Below are 27,339 nucleotides of genomic sequence, written 5' to 3' on the forward strand. Positions count from 1 at the left end.
GCTTTTCTACACTGAGTTAGCAGCTTGAGACTAAAGGATGCCCCATACAGGCTCTAATGTGAATGTTTAATTAAAATTATCTCATTGAACAAGAAACATATATATATATATTATTTAGGCATACTTAACTAGTAGCTGTCAATTCTCTATGAATTCTCAAAGTACCTCCTACAACCCCGCCCTGCTTTGGCAGGGGGATTGGACCCGATGATCTCTTGAAGTCCCTTCCAACCCCTATAATTCTGTGATTCTGTTATTCTGTGTGATTCCTAACAAGAAAATAATTTTGGTGATTCCTTTTCCTGTTGAATGCACAGATCTTTGCCTCAGAAGGGGTAAAAAATCAGTTGAGAGCTCGTGGTTAAGAATCAAAGAAGAGACCAATACTGGTGATGCTGTGGTATGTACTTGCTGCAAACTATCTGTTAAAGGTGAAGAATTTAGATGAAGCCGTTCAACTTCATGCTTGCAAACCATCATTCACATAGGAAAATCCAAACACAATTATAACTGCTGGAATGGAAGAGTGGCAGTGCAAGCAATCTAGGAGATTTCTGAAAAGCACTGAGGACAGCTTCCTAATTCACTCGCTTTGTGTGAGGTGTGCTGGAGCTGTTGCTCATGAATAGGAAAGAATTGATTGGTGATGTGCCTACTGGTGGCAACCTTGGCTATAGCAACTATGACACAGAAGAGTGTGAGATCCTGAGAAAAAAATGAGAAAGGAAATTACATTTCTATATATGTAGAATTACAGCCATGAACTTCTGGAGAGCAGATTTCAGCTTATTTGGGGATCTTCTTGCTGTGATCCTGAAAAGCAAAGGGCAATGGATAACTGGTTGATCTTCAGGGACAGTGTCCTAAAAACATTGAATGGTTCGTTCTGACATGTTGAAAGCTGAGCAGGTGAGGCAGAAGGCCAGTACAGGTGAACAGGGAGCTCCTGACTGATTTCCACTGCAAAAAGGAAGTGCACAGAGGGTTAGAATCAGTGATGAGTCTCCTAGGTGGACAGCTGAGATATTTCTTATTTCTGCCACACTGGAGATCAGAAAGCCAAAGTTTAGATAGAGTTGGCACGTGCAAGAAATATAAAGTGAGAACTTCTGGAAGTACACTGGCAAAGGAAACACTAAGGCTGAGAGAATGGATCTTATTCAGTTTTAAATAACAAAGGCTAAGAGATATTTTGGTGTACTCGGTTACCAAATGTGAAAATAAAGATTGTTCTCAGAGATGCACAGTCATATTACAATGGACTCAAGCAGCTGTCGTGGTTTTACCATGCTGGGCAGCTGAACTCCACCACAACTGCTCTCTTACTCACCCTCCTTAGAAGAAGGGGGGAAGAAAGTAAGCTGGAAACAAAATAAAACAAAACAAAACAAAACTACTCATGGGTTGAGGTAAGAATAACCTAATGAAAGGGAAAAGGAAGATGGAAAACAAACAAACAAACAAACAAACAAAAAAAAAGCGAAGGCCACTCAGAGACACAGAGAAAAGAAATTACTCTCTACTTCCCATCAATGAACGATGTTTGGCCATGCACCAGGAAGCAGGGCCTCAATACACATAGTCATTGTTCGGGAGTACAGATGTCTTCATAATGAGATCCCCGTCCCCTTCCTTCCCCTTTTCCACCTTTTTTTGCTGAGTGTGACACCATATGGTAAGGAATATCCCCTTGATTGGTTTAGGTCAGCTGCCCTGGTGATGTCCCCTGTCCACCTCTTACTCATCACCAGCCTTCTGGCTCTTGGCAGGGTTTGGAGGGAGTCCTGATGCTGTGCCAGCGCTGCTCAGCAATAGACAAAACACTGGTGTGATACCAATGCTGTTCTAGCTACAAGTGCAGAGCACACCACTGTATGGGCCACTGCAGGGAAAGTTAACTCCATCCCAGCCAGATGCACTACAGTTTGTTCAGCCTTGAGATGAGGGAGATGTCATGATGGCCTACAGATTCCTCACAAGGGGAGTGGAGGGCCAGGCGTTGATAAGACCCAAGGAAACAAGATGAAGCTGCATCAGGAGAGGGTCAGGTCAGGAAAAGGCTCTTCACTAAGAATGTGTCTGAGCATTGGAACAGGATCCCCAGGACAGTGGTCATGAAAGCAAGCCTGTTGGATTTCAAGAAGTGTTTGGACAATGCTCTCAGATATATGGTTTGATTTTGAGGTGGTCTTGTGTGGAGACTTCTTCTGAAGACGTGTTCAAAATACTCAGGAGTTAGACTTACACTCCTATGTTCATAGTAGTTGTTATCCTTTGCAACGGTAGTCTGCTTAAAATGAAGTCTGGGATTATTTCAAGTTGTGATACCTAAATGACCTCTTATTGCTGGTATGTGGTAAGTGGACAACAGTTATTCTGCCAGGGAATAAAGACAAGCAAGGATAACCTCATTTATTTTTTTCAGGTATGAATAGTATGTAGATCCACCCAGCATTTATCCAAGGCATGCTTAATGTTAGGAAGGTTTCTGAAAAGTGAGAAAAAGTTCACCTAGTGTTCTACCAAAGTATTTCAAATATATGAGCTACAAAAGGTTTCCTATCAGCATATCCACTTAGAAATCAGCCACTGCAAATTTATATAGAAAGAAAACCATCTTTAATTCCAAAATAAACTATTTTATGATTAATATTAATTATACATTTTTTAGCTGCTAATAATATTTAAATACAGTTTGAAGAAAGAATGCTAGTCCTTAAAATCTGAACATTATGCAACTGAAACCGCTTAAGTAGGTGCCCCATATGATGCTCCGTTACTTTGTCAATAAGAGCTTTGTTTTTATCCTCCAACTTCCTGATTGTGGTTTTGACACACTGCTAGAGTTATTTACCCAGATGGATTGCTATCTGTCCTATGATTTATCCTTTTTATTTTTAAACTCATGGACAGTTTTTGTTCTTTGTAGCTCATGATTTGATTAATGTTAAGGCTGCTTTAAACTGTATGGTCAAGACAAATTATCCCTGACTAATTATATATTTCTGAGCTTTTTTTGCTCCAGTAAAATGTAGTCACTTTACAGGGAAAGGAGTTCTATTCACAAAGACAGCAAGATGGACATATCTCTGTATCTGTTCTCGTCAAAAATAAGGATATAAGACTAAATTAAATGTTATTTATTTATTTATTTATTTATTTTTTCCTCCAGACAGAGGCAGGAACAATTCATAGAATCATAGAATCATCAATTTGTTTGAGTTAGAAGGCAGCCTTAAGGATCTGGGGGTGCTGGTTGATGCTCGCCTGAACATGAGCCAGCAGTGTGCTCAGGTGGCCAAGAAGGCCAGCGTCATCCGGGCTTGTATCAGGAATAGTGTAGCCAGCAGGACTGAGGAGGTGATCATTCCCCTGTACTCTGCTCTGGTGAGGCCGCGCCTCAAGTACTGTGTTCAGCTTTGGGCCCCTCAGTACAAGAAGGACATCGAAGCCCTGGAACATGCCCAGAGAAGGACTACGAAGCTGGTGAAGGGTCTGGAACACAAGTCATATGAGGAGCAGCTGAGGGAACTGGGGTTGTTTAGTCTGGAGAAGAGGAGGCTCAGGGGAGACCTTATTGCTCTCTACAACTAACTGAAGGGAAGTTATGGTGAGCTGGGAATTGGCCTCTTCTCACAGGTAGCTTGTGATAGGACTAGAGGAAATGGCCTCAAGTTGCACCAGGGAGGTTTAGGTTAGAAATTAGGAGATGTTTCTTCTCAGAAAAGTCAAGCATTGGAACAGGTTGTCTAGGGAAGTGATGGCGTCACCATCCCTGGGGGTGTTCAAGGAAAGGTTAGATGTGGTGCTTAGGGACATGGTTTAGTGGGTGACATTGGTAGTATGGTGATTGTTGGACCAGATGATCTTGAAGGTCTTTTCCAACCTTAAAGATTCTATGATTCTCTGATTTTATGACTTGGTTCCACCCCCCCTGCCATGGGCAGTGACACCTCCCAGTAGGCGAGGTTGCTCAAAACCCCATCCAACCTGGCTTTCCAGGGATGGGGCATCCACAACTTTTCTGGGCAACATGTTCTGTTGCCTCACCACCCTCATAGTGGAAATTTTCTTTATATCTAATTAAATCTACCCTTTTTTAGTTTAATGACATTACCCCTTTTCCTATCGCTACACTCTCTAATAAAGAGTTCCTCTCCAGCTTTTTCATATGCCCCCTTCAGGTACTGGAAGGATGCTGTAAGCTCTCCCCAGTGCCTTCTCTTCTCCACACTGAATATTCCCAACTCCTTCAGCCTGTCTTCATAGGAGAGGTGTTCCAGCCCCCTGAACATCCTCATGCACCTCCTCCGGACTTGCTCTAATAATTCCACGTCCTTCTCCTGCTGGGGGCCCCAGAGCTGAATGTGGTATTACAAATGGGTTCTCACAAGAGCAGAGCAGAGGGGGAGAATCACCTCCCTCCATATGCTGGTTATGCTTCTTTTGATGCAGCCCAGAATACAGTTGGCTTTCTGGACTGTAAGTACATGCTGCTGGTTCATGTTGAGCTTCTCATCAACCAACACCCCCAGGTCCTTCTCCTCAGAGCTGCTCTCAATCCATTCCCTACCCAGCCTGTATTTGTGCTTGGGATTGCCCCAGCACAGATGCAGGACTGTGCACTTGGCTTTGTTGAACTTCATGAGATTTGCACAGGCCAACCTCTCTCTAGCCTATCAAAGTCCCCCCATTCCCTCCAACATGTCCACTGCACCACACACTTTGGTGACATTGGCAAACTTGCTGAGGATGCACTCAGTCTCACTGTCCATGTTACTGACAAAGATGTTAAATAGTACCAGCCCCAACATTGACCCGTAGGAACACCACTCATTTCTTTTCTCCACTTGGACATTGAGCTGTTGACCACAACTCTTTGAGCACAACCATCCAGCCAATTCTTTACCCACCATTTCATGGTGGGCATTTGATGGTCCATCCATCAAAGATGTGTTCTCTCCAATTTAAAGACAAGGATATCATGTGGGAATGTGTCAAATGTTTTGTACAAGTCTAGGTAGATGACTTCAGTTGTTCTTCCCCTATCTACCAGTGCTGTAATGCCAGCCTTCAGGCATAATTTGCCCTTAGTCAAGCCACATTGGCTATTACCCATCACCTCCTAATTTTCCAAATTCCTTTGCATAGTTTCCAGGAGGATCTGCGCAATGATCTTTCTGGGCACAGAAGTGACACTGACTGGCCTGTAGTTCCACAAGCCTTTGTTTTTTTCCCTTTAAAAAAATGGGAGTTACGTTTCCCCTCTTCCAGTCAGTTGGAACTTCACTGAACTGCCATAACTTCTCAAATATAATGGGCAGTGGCTTAGCAACTTCATCTGTCAGTTACCTCAGGATCAATGGATGCATCTCATCAGTTCCCATGGACTTGTGCACCTTTATGTTTCTTACATGGTCTTGAACTCAATCTTCCCTACAGTGGGTGGTTCTTCATTTTCCAGTCCCTGCCTTTGCCTTCTGGGACTTGGACTATGTGGCTAGAGATCTTTCTGATGAAGACTGAGGTAAAAAAGTCATTGAATACCCCAGCCTTTTCTGTGTATTGTATAACCAGGTCTCCTGTTTCCTTCCAGAGAGGGCCCACAATTTCCCTAGTCTTCCTTTTATCACTGATATACATATATAAGCATTTCTTGTTCCCCTTGATGTCCTTGCCAAATTTAATGTTAACAGGGCTTTAGCTTTCCTAACCAATCCCTAGGTGCTCAGACAATTTCTCTGTATTCCCCCGAGACTACCTGTCCTTGCTTCCACTCTCTGTAGGCTTCTTTTTTTGTGTTTGATTTTGGCCAGAAGCTCCTTGTTCATCCATGCAGGCCTCCTGGCATTTTTGCCTGACTACTTGTTTGTCAGGATGCATCGATCTTGAGCTTGGAGGAAGTGAACCTTGAATATTAACCAACTTTCTTGGGCCCCTCTTCTCTCCAGGGCTTTGTCCCTTGGTACTCTACCAAGCAGATCCTTGAAAAGGCCAAAATCTGCTCTCCCAAGGTCTAGGGTAGCGAGCTTGCTGTACTCTGTTATCATTAACACATTCCAGGAACTTCCTGGATTACCTGTGCCCTACTGTGATGTCCCTCCAACAGATATTGGGGTGGTTGAAGTCCCCCATGAGGACCAGGACTTGTGAACTTTAGGGTGCTCTTATCTGCAGAGGGTTTCATCCACTCATCCACTCATTCTTCCTGGCATTGCTACCACCACTTTATGTGGTCATTTTGCCACTTTGTCACCTCCTTCATCTGTTTTACTTTTTCCTGCTTCATCTTGACAAGTCACTTGAGGGGGTCCATATCTCTGGAGGTACATAAGCTTTGCATTACAATCCTCTGGATAAACTTGTAAAGACTGTGCTTGGTCATTCTGATTGATGTAACTGTCACCATACAGATGTAGTTTGCACTTAGGAAACCATACAGCCTTCTTTCTGACCTGCATTTAGGTATTATGATACTTAATGTTTAATAAATTTATCTTCTATGGCCATTGAATAGATTAAAATTCAGAATAATTCTTACACTTTATTTTATTCCTTATTTTTCCTTCATACTGTCACTGAAGGGAAAAAAAATAAGATTGCTGGAAGTGTTTTATCCATGTGTTGTGTTATTTTTTATTTATTTTTCATTAGTTTATTTTAATTTTATTACTGGTTTACTTTGGCTTTATATGGTCAGTTTTAAGGATGATTACAATATTATTTGTATTTTGGAATTCTTAGATGAATTTCTGTTTCAGCTCTTTGTAGAGTGATGCTTTAGAAATATGAAGCTGCCATGATCAATTGAGGAGGACTTTGACAAAAAGAACAGAGCACAGATTTCTCTGAAGACATGTTTAAGGGCTTTTGTCTGTAGCTGTTATGCTATCTGCCATGTGATTTTTGTGTTTCACATTCACAGAGCTTGTTTGGATTAAGAACATTTTGATTATGCCAATCTAGTGGTCATTGTCATGCATTTTTACATGAGATCTATTTAAGGAAGAAGGAGTAAACAACCTCCGGTATTTCATTTGCAGCTATACTGAAGTGAGATATATAACCAGTTTATGAATATTATTCCACTTTAATAATTCTAAACAGAAAAAATTGTTCCTCATTTCATAACACACTCCTGTTTTGGGAAACACTTGTATTTTCTGTCTTAAAAACACAACCAAACCTTTGCAACTTCATAATGAAATCGGACTGTTTAGCAAAGAGTAAGGGCTTTAGAAATCTTTTCAGATAGGGATTTTTTAAGACTGACCATAAGAGTAACGTCAGAGTAATGCTTAAATGACCACATCAAGGTTCTCAAGTAGTGAAATACTGAAATAATTGTAAATTTAAGATGTACAAATAATTTTAAGAGCCAAAATGAAAACTATGTTGGGAAAAATATAGGCCTTATTCCTATTGCCATGTGCAAGTGATTCAATGACAACCTTGAGACCCAGTTTCTTGAGCACTAGATAAAAACTTCTTACGAATATATTCACTGCATTTAAGAGTCACTGACCTCAAGCTTGCAAAACTGACACATATTGTTAAGTGGGCTTTAAATTGAAGATAAAACAGGGAAATGAACTGTCACATAGCACAAAGCAACTAACATGATCTCCCAACCCACAAAATAAGCAAATGCTGAATAAATTAACTAACTTTTATTTCAGAACAAAACAGTGAATATTAACATTATAAAATATCTAGATGAAGAGAAAAACAAGATCAAGAGACTGCATTATATGATGGGCCTGTTCTAGCATGAATAACAACTTTGTGATAGTCATGAATAAATATATCATCACTATGTAGATATAATAATATTTCTATAAAACATTATAAAATAAACTATATTATAAAGATGACATATCAGAAATGGGTAACAAATCAAAACTATGCAATAGGATTAGATTTTTTTGTTTGTTAATACAAAACAAACAAACAAACAAAGAGCAATAGAACTGGGGGAGGGCATTTTTTTCTCCAGCTAACCTGAAATTAACTGTATACAATGTGACTGATTATCTGCTACCAAAGAGATTCATGCAAACAAAGAAATGTTTCTGAATAGATATTGTTTTTGGATTCTAAAAATACCCTCATGAATAACAGGAGTGAGACAATTATTGTATTCTTAAAATATAACGCAAAACATCAAACTGGTATAAAAATGCTTTTAAATAAAATCAGTTGTTTCTATCAGAATAACCTTGGAAAAGTTCTGAGAAAAATGATGATTCATTACCATAGAAATTATCTTTAAAAAATTGCATATTGTAGCCTCATAAGAACCATTAGCTATTGACTTTAATTGAAAAAATGGATATGTATGCCAAAAGAAATATAATTGAGGTCAAATATATATATATATATATAAAACAACCTTGAACAGAATTATATAAAAAGCAACCTTATTCTGATAACTTTCTGCACAAGCACTGAACTCAGTCCCAATAGATTTAAGCTATAGAGGGAAAATTTATCTTCAGTTTTAAAGAAAATCTTTATTCTTAATTACTTCAACTGTATGTGCGTGTCTGTGTGTGTGTGTGTGTGTACAGGTATGTGTGTGTTTATACATGCAAATATGTGCTCATTGTGGTAGCAATATAGCATTCTCATCTTAAATATGTTTTTATAAAATGACTTGTCCTCAGACAGGTTAAAAAAGAGCTATGACTTTCAACTCCATGACACTATCATAATTGGTCACAGAAGACGTTCAGAGAGTCATCTGTCTATCAGTATTTCCAGTTTACCTGTCACTGAAATAAGTAAACACTAATTACAAAGATTAGGAGAAGCATCTATGCTATCCCAATAGAATTATCTTGACTGCCCATCTTAATGACAAGTTATGTTTCTATACATCATTAAAGTGTCATATTATTTATATCTATTTTTAATTAGCTATTTTTCCTTTAATATTTTTGTTTTGTTAGCAGCTGATGAAGAGATATTCTACTGACATTTTCAAATCCATGGTATCAGTATACATATTTGGATAAGATATTTTTCTAGCTGCTGTAACATCCTTTCAGCATGTCAAGCCTAGACAGGAGAGTTTGTTCAAGGTCATTTACGTTTGATAGAATCTGTCATGTTGTAGTTCAATACCTGACCTCAATGAGTGACACTGATAAAGCCTGATACCAGGTATCTCTTATGTGTGGGAGCTTTTACTGCTTTATTTTTATTTCAGTGTATCTCTTTGTTAATTATCACCTCTATTTAGGCACAACAAATGAATGGAAAATGAGATTGCTAAGACACCCTAGGACTCTAATACAAGGCTGATCTTATTTAGACCTATCATGTCTTTTTATAATCTTTATTTATGATAGAATCCAATATTTTATTACTTTTTGGCATACAAAAACTGCTACAACAAGTTGATTCTTAGGACAGCTACTAAAATTAAGTAGCAACCATCATTTTCATTGGGAATTGAAAATGTAGTCCTGCAGCTGACATACTTATTTTAATTTATATGCTAGCTGGGTACAATATATTTCCTTAAGATATGATCTCGGTATTCAATTAAGCAAACTGCTGTATGTCTGCCATGAAGGCTGATTCAAAATTTTGATTTATTTCAGCTTTGGGTTTTGAATTCCTGAGCTTTGCTGTATTGTGTAGATGATGAAATATTTAAAATTGATTTCAATATTCATCAAATTATGTTACTTGCACTGATGAAAAAAATGTTAACTACATCTGTGTAAAAACTTATGTTCTTTTGCCTAAGATGACTCAAAAGCAAGTATTTTCTGTCTGAATTGGTAGAGAGGAAATGAACTGGAAAAGATGGGTGTCTTCAGTTACAGTTTATCTAAGTGGTTTCATTAAACTGCAGACATCATGATTCTGTATTTCCGGTGTCATGTAAAACCAATGGGAGAGCCACTGCTGATTTCAATGGAAGCAAAACTCTGCCCCTGGGGTACATCAATCATTCCTGAGGCTGGGTCCCCTGTGGAGAGGGATGAACTGAACCAGTCACCCATTATGTGTTGCTCAATAGTAAGGTATTCATGTCTTAAAGGTTTCATTTAACTGGAGTGTTGTTCCTTTTCATTTCATAAATTATTACTCAGTTTTGATGTCATTAAGAATACTCATTCTTGATGACATCTCCTTCAAATATGGTGAGACCTTGAGATCATTTAACATGTGACCCCATATTCTGCCATGATGATGTGTATAATGCCCCTATGTAGTCCTAAAATATTTAAAGATGAAGAATTTTTTTTTTTTCAGAGGATCTAATAATGTATTGCTATTGTGTATTTGAGGGTGATGATATGGGGGACAAAGCTTACAGAGGCAAAATAAATATAAGAGGGGACCAGTATAGTATTTTCATTTCTCCAGTCAGTCCTGAGATCAGCAAAATTTCATCCAAGCTGGTCACCAGGAGGTTTATAAAACACTTTTTTTAGAAAAGGTAAATTGGATTCTGGAAATTATTCATCTGATACTACTCATCAGACTGAAAGCGAGCTGACATATCATAGAATCATTCAGTTTGGAAGAGACCTCTAAGATTATCTAGTCCAACCTTTAAGATGCATGCTGTGACTGGCGGTTCTGTTTATTGTTAGAGATATCTGGGGGTACTTCTGCATTGAAATCTTATTTTAAATTTCTGCAGATATGCACAGGCTTCAAAGTGAACTAGATGACTTTTTCAGGAATTATTCCAATCCTACAGAGTTAAAAACTTGAATTTCTCTGTAGTGCTCTCTCTGTACCTTTTCACTCACAAGGCTGATTAAGGGTTCTTGGCAGTTCAAGTAACTTAAAACTTGCAGCCTATTGAGAATCCAGAGCAGAGCATTTCAACCACAGTAAGGGGGAAGGTAGAGTGAGGGAAGAGGACTGAGTTGACTTGTTGCTTCTGCAGTAAGAGTTGCAGTAGAAGTAGGGTAGATACTGCTTTGAAGAACGACACTGCTTAACTCTCCCTTAGCAAATCAGACTATCTCTCTCTCTCCCATAGCATGCAGAAGAGCCATGAATATTTTGTTTCCCTCAATAGCCTCCTGCCCTTGGCAAATGTACATTTTGTCTCTACATAAAACTTACTGTTTCAATGCTTCTTGAAAAGAAATTTAACACTACTGAAGGTTTGTTACAAATATGTGGCATATACATTTGCACTGCTCAATGCTAGGTTTGAAAAACTATTGGACATGCGTTCTTTCCAATTTCTGCTCTCTTCTGATTTGGTGTCATTGCTCATAAACCAAGGATCACGAACAGTGCTGTGTGAGATATTTCTGATCAGCTCATCATGATACCAGTGTTTGGATCAAGGCACTCTGAAAATCCATTTCTGTATGCTTTCCTTATTTGCAGAAAATAATTTTCCTTTCCTTCTTCCCTTCCCCCCATTTTCCCCCCTTCCCTTCCCTTCCCTTCCCTTCCCTTCCCTTCCCTTCCCTTCCCTTCCCTTCCCTTCCCTTTTCCCTTCCCTTCCCTTCCCTTCCCTTCCCTTCCCTTCCCTTCCCTTCCCTTCCCTGCCCTCCCTGCCCTGCCCTGCCCTGCCCTGCCCTGCCCTGCCCTGCCCTGCCCTGCCCTCACCTGCCCTCACCTGCCCTCACCTGCCCTCACCTGCCCTCACCTGCCCTGCCCTCCCCTTTCCTTTCCCTTCCCCTTTCCCTTTCCTTTCCCTTTCCCTTCCCTTTCCCATTCTTTCCTGTCCTGCCTGTCCTTTCCCATCCCTTCCTTTTTTTTTCTTTTTCTTTTTCTTTCTTTTTTTCTTTTTCTTTTTCTTTTTCTTTTTCTTTTTGTTTTTCTTTTTCTTTTTCTTTTTCTTTTTGTTTTTGTTTGTTTTTTTTGTTTTTTTTTTTTTTTGTTTTTTTTTTTTTTTTTTGTTTTTTTTTTCATTGAATGGAAGCTTTATAATCCTCTTACAGTGATATTTATTCTCAAGTATTTTCTGAAACTTTTCTACCTTTCTTAGAACAAGGAGTCCTCTTTGAGTGTGTTCAACATACTTTGGTGCAATAGGGCCTAGATAAAAGACATTGACCTTAACTCCAGAAATGTGGGCTCCGCACAGTCCCAAGTAAATTCCAAGAAGGACAACTCGTCTGTTTAATGTAAGACAGAGCCACTAGAGTTACAAAGGCAATAGACAGGTCAGCTGCAGCAATGTCCTTATTACAGAACAGAACCAAAGCAAAACAGTGCACAATTTAGAAGCCCTCACACAGCTGAATGTACAGCTGAACTTGTTACAGACTTTCAAATAGAAGAAAAGCATATGCATTTTATCTCCAGTTGTAGGAAAAGTGTTTTCTAGAAAGTGGTTATTGATTTTACCACAGCATAATCATTCCATCATATGTAGATACAGTACCCTCTGTAGGTCTGACTTTTCCTAGTAAGAAATATAGCAAAGGAAACTTACTTCACTACATATTGTTCTGGATGTAGTGGTTTAGACAAATCACACAGTCAACACATTATTTACATTCATGCTGTTAAAAAAGCAAGTTTATTTCCTAAATTGCTTCTCAGGTTTGCAGGTATTTACACATGTAGATGTGTCAGAACACTATATCTATGATGATATTAACATACATTTTTCTTAATCCAGTACAATAAAACACAAGCAGAATATGCAGTAACTTTACATCTCTGTTCAAGCATTCAGCCTGGGACTTAAATTACAGCCTTGCTATTAAATCCCTGATGACATCAACTGTATTATTTGATTTGATCTTGAATAATTTACAACACAGGCATGGTTTTACACTCTAGTCTTAAATTATATATTGGTGATCATCTGGAACTGAACAAGTTTACAAGGATCAATCCTTTCCAAATCTGACTACGGAGATGGCTTTACACCATGTGACAGAAACCTGACTGACACCAGCTGCCATGCTAGATCTGATGGAAGGGATAAAGGTTAAAACTACCTCCAACATCTCAATAAATTGACAGTTCTGCTCTGTCCACTATTCTCATTTTTGTTAAATTTCTCACAGTCCTCCCATATTGTTCAAATCTCTCACAAGAGGAAATTTACTCTTCTCACTCCTCCATAAAGCTTATTGAAGCCTGGGGAGGATTACAACACAAGTAAGCTCCAAGTGATATATATATATCAGTTTGAAATGAGGCCAAGTACAAATCTTACTGGTGCTCTTCTAGCTGCAGGCAGTACAAGAACCTCAGGTGATCTAAAATTCCATTTTTACATTCCCTGTGCCATTTCTTTAGCCTCAGAAGTTTTCATTGCACAGCTGAAGTCCTAACATTTTTTTAATTATGTGAACTTACCTCTACTTTTACACTTTATTTATTTTTTATGATTTTTCTGCCTTTGCAGATGCAACAAAGTAGCCTGAAAAATAAATTTGTTGAGGTTTTGCAGTTTACCAGCATACAGAAATAGTCAGAATGGGTTCCCTCCTCCATCCTATCTTCAACCTTGTTCTTTCAAATCCCTTCTGTTTAATATGCAATATTTTCCTTTTTTGGAAAAAAAAAAAAAAAAACTTAGTTTCTTTCAATGTGGCTTCTCCTTCTTCTGGAATTCTTGAAATTTCGTTTTAAATTTAGAGACATTATACTTAATATTGTGTTATTAAACTGCGTAGAGATGCTATCTTAGGCTACAATTGGAAGTGCTCTTTAAAATTTTCTTCTAACTATTCTTTACAGTAGCACATTGAAATACAATTCACAGTAAACAAACAAACAAAAAAGTTTTATTACTTTTAAAGTCAGAATCAATCTACAAAAATCTGAGTCTTATGCTGAGTCTGGGCAATACCTCAATGTGTTATGGGACTACATATTTGTGTGTGTTCCCTCTGAATATATTTTTTCCCTGTCTTCACTTAAATTCTCACTGAATATGAGATTCAAATAGTTTTGTTTATTTTTTTGAGCTCCATTGGTGTGCTTACCACTATTCAAAACATAGACAAAGAACCAGTGACTGTCCTGAATTGTTTTACAGCATAGATTACATGAGTAAAGAATGATTTTTGCTTGCATTCCTTTGACATTTATTTTTCATTTATGGAATTTTCAACATTCCCTTCAGAAATCTTCTTAGGCCACCAACCATGAACTACATCTGCTAATGCTTTGTGTGAGGGATGGCTGTTGTTGAGCACACACATCAGAAGGAAGAGCTTTTTTTTTTTTTTTTTTTTTTTTTTTTTTCATTAATATGTGCAGGCTAGATGATAAGGTTTGGGTTAGATCAGCATAGTCTTCATGACTTCAGAGTCCTACAGTAGCTGAACAGCTCAAGTACTTGTTCAATTGAAATTCATTTTTATATTAACTTCAAAGTATATCATGTCTGGTTAAACACAGATCTGGTAACCAAGGATATAAAAATGTTTGCTCTAATGAAAGGAAACAAAATATGTCATAGACTTACTGCCTTGGTTGTTGGGGACTGATTTGAAATCCCCTAAAAATTGTCAGGTGAGGTGGCTGATTGCCACTTTCTTGTTATCGAATATTTCCCTGGGGCCCCAGCACACCTGATGCACCTACAGACTGCAACATCCACCATCTGCTTTCAGTGTTGAAAATGGATGTTACAGATATTTATTTTTTTTATTATTTTTTCCTGTTATGAAGGTGTTGCATGAAAAATATTAGTGTTGTGAGAGACAGTTGTAGGTTGGACATTATATAACATTGAACAAGAGAGAGAAAATTAATTGACTTCTACTAGTTGATGCTTGGTAAAAGGAATTTAAATAGCAGAAGCAGAGCCATTCAAACAGTTTCAGAGCATCTGATAGCAAAATTTTCTCACTGCACACACTTAGTGCCTTAGTCTTTTGTAAGGCTTAAGGTGTTTTCTTTTATAACAATCTTTGCACTTGTCATGGCATTGCTCTGTGATGAGTTAAGGATGTGTGAGCAATGTTTCTGAGGAAGATAATGTCAGTTCATCTAATAGAAAATATTGTTGGAGTTCGGAACAGGCAACCTTCCAGGCAAACAAGCTGTTCTTTTATGTGTTCAAGAGCTTGTTCTTGTTTCTCCAGTATAAAAGTTGCTATAATGACAGATTACATCTTCCTGCTCCTTCAGATCATTCCCCAGTGGAAAAAAGCTTTTCAGGTGATTTCATACTGACGGTTTTAGGTTTTTATTCTTTCCATTTATTTATTTATTTATTTATTTATTTATTTCTAAGTTCTGATCAGTATTTTTAGTAATTGAAATATATCTCAAGCATCCTCTTTCATTAATTGCATGGTACTTCCTAGCTACTCAACATACCGTTACTGTAGTATGTGGTATGTTATTGGTTGAGATAGGAGACATGCATATATATGTATGTATATTTTTAAATGTTTGCATTCAAGGCATGAAAATGTTTTATAAAATGTATCTAGGGCAGCATTTACTTAGCCTGACCGAGGCATGGAATTTACATTTAAAATGGTAAGTGCTTAATGACAAAAACTCTTAAACTTCAGCTCTTGTATAGAAAATTAACCTGCTTTCAGAAATATTGCCAGGTAGCCCAAATTAAATTTGAAAGTACCTTTCAAATTTAAAAAGCCAAAAACATTTCAAGAAAGATTCAGTTCATCAACAAAGAAGAGGGTCCAATTTATTATAAGTACACTGAATAAAGTAGCCAGAAAAAATGTTAATTTATTTTAAAGTAACATTTAATGAAAATATTAAGTCATGTAGCTGGGTTTAGAATAATATGCATGATATTGACAGAAATCAGTAGAGTCATCCCAATTTGTACCAGCTTAGAACTTCATTCATTGTATATTGTGCAAAAAATGAATGTGCTATGTACACACATGATGGATGAATTTAATAGTAATGTCTTTTAGTGTAAAAAAATAGGCAATATATTATTAAATATAAATAATATAATACTGAGTTTTTTTGTTTTGTTTTGTTTTTTTTTTTTTTTGTGTGTGTGTAGGAAAAAAAAGTCTAACTGTAATTATTACCAGTTTTATTAAAACTTATTTATTTATTTATTTATGGTTTAAGTATGTTACTATTACAATTACAATTTTCAATAGTATATTACTGAGTCCAGTTTTATCTACTGTACTATTAGGAGATAATGTCAGTATTTGTTTTCCATTGGGGAAAAATATTATTAAGCTTTTCTATCTATGTAAGATAAAACATTAAATGCTTAAAACATTAAGTATGTAAAAATATGTAGCTGCTACAGAGAAACCTGCTGTTAGTACAAAATAATCATTAGAAATCTTAGACAAAGTTTTAGGACATAACAGCAAAAGTTGATCAATTATTTTATGATAGAATGTAATTTTTCAGGCAAGGCAGGAACAAGAAGGATGAATTAAGAAGGTCAATGAAACTGACCTTGGACCCAAATGAAAGGTGAAATTAAGAAGAGTCTTGATTAGAGCGTTTCATTGCTCTTTACTAATTTTCTCTCTAATACATTTATAACATGATTCATACAAGACATTAAAATAATGTATTGGGAAGGATACAATGCAAGATAATGTTGATAATGTGAAATGTTGATAATGTTGAAAGTTTAATTAAATGATGCAACTATAGGTCACAGATTTTGTTTCAGTAATGTCTTTCTAAGAGCTGGCAATGCTTATTAAGGTATTGTACAGTTGTTATTAGGAACAAATTGGTATTTCCAGATGATTTAAATCACTTTCCTGCCAGGGTAGTACTGAGGACAAAACCAAATAAATAAATGTCTGTGAAAACAGAATTAGTTTACCAAGCATTACTGCTGAGTTGCTATGGTTTTATTGCTAAGCCATGGCTGAATACACTGTTATGTAAACAATCATAAAACATTTTTAAAAGCTTTGTGAATTTCAAGGTTTTCTACAGATGCAGATCCACAGCCTTACTGCAGACTTTCTATGACTTTTTCTTAATGTTACTTATTTATTTATTTATTCCTGATATGGTAAAGAGGTTGTCTTTATACGTTGCCTCAAATATGAGCTTGTCATTCTTCTCCCTGTAAGTGGCTGAACTGTACTGTGAAAATCAAGTCAGTTCTGCCCTGACTTCCCTGGTCAAGATTTTCCAGGGAAAGGATGGGTGGATTTACCTACCAACAGGAAATAACTGGAGATAATTTTCATTTGCTTATTAGTTCAAAGAAAAAACCCTGAGGATACATGAAGGTGGGTGTTTTTTCATATATTTTTTTAAAGTGCTAGTGCTCTTGCCCTTTTGTCTTATGCTTTTACAGCTAAATACAGTTACAATTAACCAGGAGGCTCAGTCTGTTATAAGCAGGGAAGAAGTGTCCAGAGTCCAGAAAAAAATCTCTTGGGCAATTTCTGCTGTGTCTCCCAACCAAGATGTTAATGTTAAAAGTCCCAATTCTACTACGTTAGCTATGATAGATTATCAAGAAAAGTATTCTCACTTTTTGAATAAATTTTGAATAAATTACTGGAAATATATGCTCTCTGTTCTCTGTACAGATAACTTATTGATAATATTTAAATATAACAAAGTCTGCATATTTTAGGATGCTCTGACAGTTTGTTTTTCTCTTCTACAGATTTACACGTGTTTTCCTGACAAACAAAGACAATCTTACATGATTTCTGCTCCAGAGAATGTGAGAGAAGGTTTATATTGCTGCCATTTGGAACATATATGAAGATTAGTTTCCAGTTTGATTTGTTTATATGGTGTGCCAAATCCTTGTGAACTCCTGCACTGGATGTTTTTATAGTTACCAAAGCAGTGGCATCCTTATTGTTTTTATTACTAAAAAGGAAATTTGTTTTTACAAATACATTACCAGTCTATGTGTATGTTTCTATAATGCACTTCTGAACATATAATTGTGACAAATTTTAACAAACCTAGTTATATACCAATATATAAGAAATATGGATTGCAATACAGATATATGAGCATGATATTTTTCCATTTACATAGGTTGTACACATTTGTCAGTCTGGCTTTTTTTTTTTTTTTTTTCTCCCCATCAGATTTTTCATCAGATATTCCTGATTTGCTCCTTAAATTCTTGCTCAAAAAGTTAATTGAATAGATCTATTTATTTATTTATTTATTTCCTGATAACGTTTTAGGGTACTAATGTAACTGTTATAACCACAAATGAATTTAGTTGTATCTCTGGAAAGATTTGTTTCTTGGAATGGTTTCAATTAACATCTCTGTGCTTCCTGTCTCCTGTACTTTCCCCTTTATTGAGAGATGCTATCTCATCTTTATGCCTACTAGTGAGGAAAAGGTAAGTATTTGATTTTAAGTTTTAAATGAACCTAAGTAATTGGTCACAGTAGATTTATCTTAAAGACATTTTTCAGTTCAATTGAAATATTGACTTTTGTGAAGCGAAAAGCTCATTTTGCATACCCGAGATCTCAGCAAGTTTTTAAAAGTCTCTAGACAGGTATTAACTGCAGGATAGAGACATGTTGCTTCTATATACACAATAAAGTGACATACACAGAATTTTTCACTACATTTTGGTCTCGTATTTATGACTTACATCTGAGATATCCATGAAGCACATACTGAAGACAGGTCAATGGGGTATAAAATAAATATAAGTGAATTAAGTTATTCCAAAACGTCTCTTTTCACTGCCATATTTATTGCTCACCTTTCTTACATCTAAATGCACAGTATAAACCCAAAGACAAGCTGCAGATTAACTTAATTTTTTTTTTTTTTTCCATTGAATACTAATCTAGAAGCCTCAACACCTTATTAAACATTGGCCTTTCCAGGAGTTAGTGGTGTCACACTAAGTGAGCATACATTATAAAACCTCATCAACATTTTGTCCTGTGTTTCAGCATGAAGAGTATGACCTATAATTATTTGAAAACAGGGAAATGTCATTGAAGAGTAAAGCAGAATAGTGAATTATGTGGTTGCCTGATGGTTTTTTTTGTTTTGTTTTTGTTTGTTTTTGTTTGTTTTTTAATGAAAAGACTTAAATTTAATTGATTTGAATGATAATGTGAATTTTAAATTTAGTCAGACTTTCTGTCTGAACAAATAACAAGTAACAGGTACAACTAAAACAATCTCACATTTTTGGGCTTAAAGATAGCTATTTTCCGTTACTGCTACTTCAAATTTATGGATGTAGATACATATATTAAGGCATTTTTATTAATGATTCATTGAGAAAGAAAATGCAGCAATCATTTGCTCTCATGTGTCCATTTTAGTTATCTGATTAAAATGTTCGGTTCATTTATTTATTTATTTAAAAAAATAAATTTGAAAAAAAATGTTTAATGTAAAACAAAGTAGACATTATTATAAAGCATTTTTCTTAAATGTTAGAAGGTACTGAGGCACTGTAAATATATCTTCCAAAATGTTGAGAAATCTGCGTGATATATCTTTGCAAGTCAGAGATGAAAATAAGCATTGAATGGCTTTGAACTTCTTCTGTGGGTCAAGCCAAAGATCATTCAGGCCTTATGCCCCCTCTTTCAAGCTGCATTTGAAGTTTATGGAAAAGTACAATAGCAAAACATGTAAAGATTAAACCTTTCCTCATTTTCTTGCAGGTTTCACCAGTAATAGGACACGGCTCTTCCTGTATAACAGCAACAGACAAACCAAACAGTTTTCCCATAAACTTTTGATTGATTTTGGAACACATACTTTTGATCTCCAGAAAACTCCATAATTTAATGCCGTGTCTTGTGGAAAATGTCTCCTCTTGTGTCAGTCTGCTGCTGATTTCCCTGGCTGTCCCACAGCTCTTGAATTGGAAAAAACAGTGGATCGTGTCTGCCTATTCTTTTCCTGATTATGTGGACCTCTTCATACCCTCTTCTCCTTATTTTTACCAAAGTATAAAAAACTAGACTAAGGTATCTTCACATGGAAACAATTGCATGCTTTCTTGTCCTTCTCCAAACTTTCCTTAATTCTCAAGACTATAGGATATAGATTACTCCAATAAATAAATAAATACATAAATAATCATATTTACCATTTCTGTGCATTAAATTGATGGTTTTGGAAAAAAATATTTTCAAGATTTGTTTTCTAAATGGGAATATTTTAATTTGAGTCCTTCTCTGTGGATATGAAAGTTGTATTTTATGAAATCCCTTGCATAGTTATTTAGTGTAATCTCTTATTCATTATTTTTAATTTAATTTAATTTAATTTAATTTAATTTAAAGATTTGCAAAGTGATGTTGAGATACATTTTTAAAAATATTTTTTATTATTATTTATTTTTATATTTCCTGCAGCTTTTGTAACTGGGGCAAAATCTCAGGCATGTTATTTTCAGCTGAAGAGCATTCAAAAATTTGGAGAAGGTAGGCAAATTTTTACAAAACCCCAAATCTTCTGTCTTTATAAGATATTACAAGATATAAGATATTACAAGATGTTCTTGTACGCAAATTAAACAGGTGGTGCAAAAGATGCAAAATGTTTTAAGAAAAAAAAAATGCTTGAGGAGGAATATTTATTAATGAATTGTAAAATATTTAGGGAAACAGCTGGATATAAATCAATAGATTTAAATTATGAACTATAAGCTGTAGTATTTCATGTTGAATTAGTTGAAAATATTTGTACATATTCATTTGACATTCATCCCTGTTGTAACAAACTTTTTGGATAACCACGGGTCAGGAATCAGGACATGCATTTAATATACCTTGGCATAGCAAGCTGAGACAGTTTTGTTGTATTAACTTTAATTGTGAATTACTTAATTCATTTAATTGTGAATATGATGAATATTTAAAATAGAATAGAATATTTTTAAAACATGTTGCAAAATAATATCATTGTTACTTGGTTCTGCTTTAAAGTAATTTGCCTAGAAAAGTGATCTTTGAGATCACTAAGGCAGATATTTATCTTCAGAACCTACAGTACGTGTAGAGGTAGATAAAACCAGTGCAGTCTTAAGGTACTACTGCAGCCAAAGAAGAAAATGTTCTGTGTTTCTAACATTAAGGTAGGATAGAAGCAATATTGAATTACCCCTGCTTGGGGAATGGAAGATGAATATAGAGATATATGTATATATAGGTGTATGAAAAATATTCTAGAAAATGTAAAGACAACGTGTTATGACTGGAGAAGATTTATCATGACACATTTTGGATAGTCCTCTGCTAGTGAAACGGTGCCCTTTGCCTGTCTGCAATGCTACACATGCTCTAAGAGCCATCCACAAGCAGCTTTGTGCTGTGTAGAAGCAGCACAGGGGAAATCAGAATGGTGGAACAGCTTTTGCTTGCGCTCTTTCCTTGGGTGTGAAACATAAGTAGGTTACTTCAGAAAATGTCTGCTTAACTGACTTTCTACATGCTACAGGTATGATTTACAGTCATCACAGAGACTAATTAATGAGAAAAAGTGCAGATAAAGCTAGGCAATGCAATAGTACTGGCTGAGTTGAACAGTCTTCTTAGTATCGTGAATATGGAATAAACATTCATGTGGTGTCAAAACTTGAAAATTCAGTCATTCTATTTGCCTGGAGCTTCTGATACTATTTTTTTTTTTAAAGGAAGCAAATCTTCAAAGCATTTAAGGGGTACAATCATGTGATCTATAAAACTTCAGGAACTTCACCTATAAAACTTCAGGAATTTCAAGTATGCTATGCTCTAGATAACTTCTCAATTTTTTGATCGGTAACTGTTACTTGTTTGGTATATTTTCCCCCAGTTGTGCATTTTCCAGTGCCTAGCTACAAGTAGCAGCCCTAAAATATTTAGTATCTCATCTCAGTCACATTCTTAAAAAAACCTTCAGTTCCAAACTAATTTGTTACAAGTAATGTACCCTGCATCATTAGCATCATTCCTCGTTCTTTGTGGGACAGTGTAGGGCTTTAAAAATTTACTACTAAACATCCAAATGATAAGTTTGCTTTCTTAAGGCATCAAAACCACTGTTATGCTGGTTCTAGGTAATCTTTTGTTTCATAGAAAGTACACCTATTCACACCATTTTCAAAAATTTCTCTGTCCAGGAAATGTACACACACATACATATGTATGTGTTGCATGCATTAACACTGATTATTTCTTCTACAGTTCAAATTCCCCAAACCAAATATGCCTGAATTTCAATGGGATATGGCTCAGGTATTTATATTTCAATAAGTGTGTTTGGTATGAGTGACTTTTTATGCAATTAGAGATTATTTCAATTTTCAACCCTTAAAGTTCTTTCAGATAATGATTTCCTCCTCCTCTGTATTTTGGTATACGAACTCCATATGCAAATATCATATGGATAATTAGTTCTTTCTGTGTTCTAAATTGGCTAATTACTGAGTAGCTTAATTACTATATTACGATAAATTAGTGAGTGTAAAGGGACCTTGGACTGCAGGGTGCGGAACCATTGAAAAGAAGAAGAATAATCTTACCGAAGATGGAGTAAATCACCTAGTTGTTGGAACAACCCTGCAGAGAAAAGAAGGAGGAAAATATGTAAGTTATTTGTTTACTGTTCTCCTTCAGATTATTTTTTTTTTAGTGATTTTTTGCTGCCTTAGGTAAACTGTAAACACATAATATTTTTATCTTTATTATAACAATGATCTCAGTTATTTTACTATATATCTGACAGTTGTTTTGATGTTATTGTTCACATTATGTAAGAGAAGGTATGTTTCATTTTATACATGGGAATTCTCATGTACTAATAAATTAGATGTGCAAAGTCATTGAAATGTCTCATCTGCTGAACAAAGCCTTGAAATGAGATTGTTGGTTTTTTTTGTTTTGTTTTGTTTTGTTTTTTGTTAATTGGATGTTTTCTTGGTAAATTGCTCTTTATTTTATTATTGTAGTAAAAAGAAAGTGTATGTTATTTGATTATTAAAATAACTTTATCATTTTTAAAAGGCAGGAAGTCTAGTCACTTTTATTTACATTTAGAAAAACTGAAAGATGCCTTTTGTACAAAATGTAAGAATAATAGACTTGTATTTTTAAATACTTTCTTCATTGATACATGCTTCACTTTCTTAACAATATCCTGTAAATGTGATATATATTCAGAAAAAAAAAAAATATATATAAATGATCACTGTAAAATTTTGTATGTTAAATGTTAAATATGTTAACTTGGTGTTAACCAACTGATGAGCCACCTTTTTAAGGATATGGTTTATTTATTTATTATTAAGGCAGGTAGGTCCTATTTTACATATCTGTATACTGGACCCCTGTATCTACATCTGTAATTAAGAATCCTTTTTATAATCTCTAAATTTACTCAGAGTCCAATTAAAAGAAAAAAACAATGAAGTAATATGTTCAGAATTGTATGTCTTGGTACATTCCCTTGTTCACTGCACAATGTGTTGAGAAATTTGATTGGATTAAGCTATATGAATTTTCTTTACTTTAATAGAGATGTTGGCAGAAAACTTCCTATTGCTCTTTTTAATCCTTTTAGCAATTCCCACCAGAATTGCACACTCATATTACAAATAGTAGATATCTGTGAAAAACAGATAAGTAACTTATTCCCCTGTGTCAAATAACTTTACTTTCAGACATGTAAGACCTTGTAGAGTATAAGGGTATACTTTATGCATGTATCCTAAACACATGTGAACAAACAAGGTAGTCCACAGATATGTTTAATTGGAGTAAAGCACAGTTATTTTATCCAGGAATTAAAACAATTCTTAGGACATAAGTCACCATTCTGCCCTCAACTGTTTTCCCCTAGTAAAGAGTTAGTTGTTACATGTCACCCAAGCTTGCCTCAGAAGTGGGCGTTTAAATGATGATTACCTGAACATGAAGTATTGGAGCTTAAAATTAGATGGAATAGTTTTCATCTAGTTTTCCATCTAGAGGATAGGAAAATTGCCCATCCTCTTTAATATCTTTTTTGATTATTTGGATGAGGGAATTGCACCCTCAGTAAGTTTGCAGACGACACCAAGTTGGGGCGAAGTGTCTACCGGAGGGTAAAAAGGCCCTGCAGATGGACCTGGACAGGTTGGATTGATGGGCAGAGGCCAATGGGATGAGGTTCAACATGGCTAAGTGCCGGGTCCTGCACTTGGGGCACAACAACCCTATGCTATGCTACAGGCTTGGGGCAGAGTGGCTGGAAAGCTGTGCAGAGGAAAAGGATCTGGGGGGTGTTGGTCAATGCTCGCCTGAACATGAGCCAGCAGTGTGCCCAGGTGGACAAGAAGGCCAATGGCATCCTGGCTTGTATCAGAAATAGTGTAGCCAGTAGGACCAGGGATTGTCCCCTTGTACTCTGCTCTGGTGAGGCCACACCTCAAGTACTGTGTTCAGCTTTGGGCCCCTCAGTACAAGAAGGACATCGAGGCCCTGGAACATGTCCAGAGAAGGGCTACTAAGCTGGTGAAGGGCCTGGAACACAACTCCTATGAGAAGCGGCTGAGGGAGCTGGGGGTGTTTAGTCTGGAGAAGAGGACGTTCAGGGGAGACCTTATTGATCTCTACAGCTACCTGAAAGGAAGCTTTGGGGAGCTAGGGGCTGGCCTCTTCTCACAGGTAGCTTGTGATAGGACTAGAGGGAATGGCCTCAAGTTGTGCCAGAGGAGGTTCAGCTTGGAAATTAGGAGACATTTCTTCTCAGAAAGAGCAGGCAGGCATTGGAACAGGTTGTCTAGGGAAGTGATGGCGTCACCGTCCCTGGGGGTGTTTAAGGAAAAGGTGGATGTGGTACTTAGGGACATGGTTTAGTGGGTGATATTGGTGGTAGGTGCCCAGTTGGACTAGATGATCTTGGAGGTCTTTTCCAACCTTAATAATTCCATGATTCTATGAATATTTAATATAATAGAGTAACAGGTAAACTAAAACATGAGAGCAGAAAAGATCTTGTAACAGTGGCAAAGGCATCTGCATGTCTTACACAGACTGTTCACCACTGAAGTCTGTAAATAAGTGGTCTAAAAAGTAATGTTTCAGGTTTTACTGCATTTTGTCCAAAGGTTCTTAAGGACCAGTTGCCCTATCAATCAGTTTTATATTAATCTTTATACTTAGGTAAATTGCTTGAGAAATTCTTTTCTCTGCCTCCACAATACATGTGGGTTTTTAAAACAAATAAGTGAGATTTATTCCTAAAACTAAAAGTAGGAATAAGCCTATAAAACTCTTGATCTGATTATGCGAAGGAACTAAAGCTATCAAAATGTTGCTTATATTGTTTCTTCTGGTGGACAGAATTGAGAGATGATCTACTGTCCTCAAATCTGGATAAAAAAATGGGGGGGGGGGGGGGGGGGGGGGGGGGAGAGGGAGAGGGACACAGGATGGAATGCAGGGACTGAAGCAAGATCATGCTTCCAGTGCTCTTCTCAAAGCGTACTTATTTCATAGTTAATACTTACAGGCTCCTTCTCCTGAAACAGGAAACTTTTGATTTTGCTTGAAGCAAAAGGTGTAGCTATAGTTTTGTGCAAATAGTTTATCACAATCATACAATCATAGAATATCCTGAGTTGGAAGGGATCCACAAGGAGTCCAGTGCTTTGCTCCACATAGGACCACCAGAAATCATACCATATATCTGAAAGCATTTTCCAAATGCTTCTTGAACTCTAATAGGCGTGCTGACATGACCACTGACCTGGAGAGCCTGTTCCAGTGCCCAGCCACCCTCATCATGAAGAACTTTACCTTAATATCCAACTGAATCTCTCCTGATGTGGCTTTAAGTCATTCCCTCACGTTCTGTAATTGTCACCAGAGTGCAGAGATCAGTGCCTGCGTCTCTGCTCTGCTTGTGAGGAAATTGTAGGCCAAAACGAGGTCTCCCCACATCTCTAGGCTGAACAAGCCAAGTGACTTCAGCTGGACCATATATGTCTTATCCTCTAGACCCTTTGCTATCTTTGTAGCCCTCTTTGGGCACTCTGTAATAGTTTTATGTCCTTATGTCGTAGCATCCAAAACTGTACACAGTACTTGAGGTGAGGCCGCAACTCCACAAAGTAGAGTGGGACAAACACTTCCATCAACCGGATAGCTATGCTGTGCTTGATATACCCTAGGTTGGCTCTTTTGGCTGCCAGGGCACACTGATGACTTATATTCAACTTTCATTGACCAGAACCCCCAGACCCTTTTCCACAGGGCTACTCTCCAGCCTCTTGTTCCCCAATCTGTATGTATAGCCAGGGTTGCACTGTCCCAGGTGCAGAACCCAGCACTTGCTCTTGTTAAACATCATGTGGTTGGTTATTGCCCAGCTCTCTCATTTGTCAAGATCTCTCTGCAATTCCTCTCTGATCTTGAGGAAGTGGACATCTCCCAGTTTAGTCCTGCATCCAAGTCATTTATGAATGCAGTAAAGAGAACTGACCCTAAAATAGAGCCCTGCAGAACACCATTAGTGACTGGCCGCCAGCCTGGTGTAACCCCATTTACTATAACCCTTTGAGTCCAACCTTCTGCCAATTGTCCACCCATCATATTATGTACTTGCCTAGCTGTATGCTAGACATTTTGTCCAGAAGGATAGTGTGAGAAACAGTATTGAAAGTTTTGCTGAAATCCAAAAAGATCATATCAAGTGGTGTTCCTGGGTCAACTGGTGGGTGACCTTGTCATAAAAGGAAGTTAAGTTTGTTAAACAGGACTTTCCCCTTGTGAACCCATGTTGACTGTGGCTAATGACTGCATTGTCTTTCAGGTATTTTTCAATAAATCCCATAATAGTCCTCTCCATAATTTTACCATGCACTGACTAAAAGCTAATGAAATAAACCTTGATACTCTCAGCTGCAAATATGGGAGAAGATATGAATACAATATGGTATATTTTAGGTGGTCCTTGATTATATTCAGATTATATAACATGAATTATATAATAAAAAATATAATAATAATTTTTCTAGCCACTTTGCTAGATCTTATCAGGTGAATTTCTCATCTGCTGATTAACACACAAGGTAAAATAGGGCATTGGTAAAGAGTACTGCCTCCAGTTGCTCTGTATACAGAACTCCACATATTGTAGCTATTAATTAATTCACTGATTATTTCACATCACCTAGCATTAACAGTTTAGTAGTAGTAATAGTAGTAGTTGTAGTAACAGTAGTGTTTTCATTCTACTTCTCAAACATATATCTTGCAAGGAAGTGTTCTTCCTTAGAAAATTATCCTTTGGAAAAGAGGCATAATCATATAAATACTATCATTACCTTCAACTTGTATGCATTGAAATCAAGATGGAGTAACTTCAAAGAAGGCAGAATCAAAGTCCATCCATACCTAAGGTGATTTAATTTATATTGTTCTTGAAATAATTTTGTATTGCATCAGTGGACCTCTTCTGGAATGATAACTA

The 27,339-nt window shown here is 36.6% G+C and overlaps 1 long non-coding RNA gene across 1 annotated transcript; it reads left to right on the top strand.

The window, feature by feature from the left end:
- The first annotated feature begins 6,147 nt into the window (after positions 1–6,147).
- LOC121066664 lies at positions 6,148–17,738 on the top strand. Its single transcript, XR_005817908.1, has 3 exons — positions 6,148–6,326; positions 16,321–16,386; positions 17,555–17,738. It is a non-coding gene; the product is annotated as an uncharacterized LOC121066664 (long non-coding RNA).
- Positions 17,739–27,339: the final 9,601 nt, after the last annotated feature.

The sequence above is a fragment of the Cygnus olor genome, chromosome 2 (assembly GCF_009769625.2).
Source record: "Cygnus olor isolate bCygOlo1 chromosome 2, bCygOlo1.pri.v2, whole genome shotgun sequence".
Lineage (NCBI taxonomy): Eukaryota > Metazoa > Chordata > Aves > Anseriformes > Anatidae > Cygnus > Cygnus olor.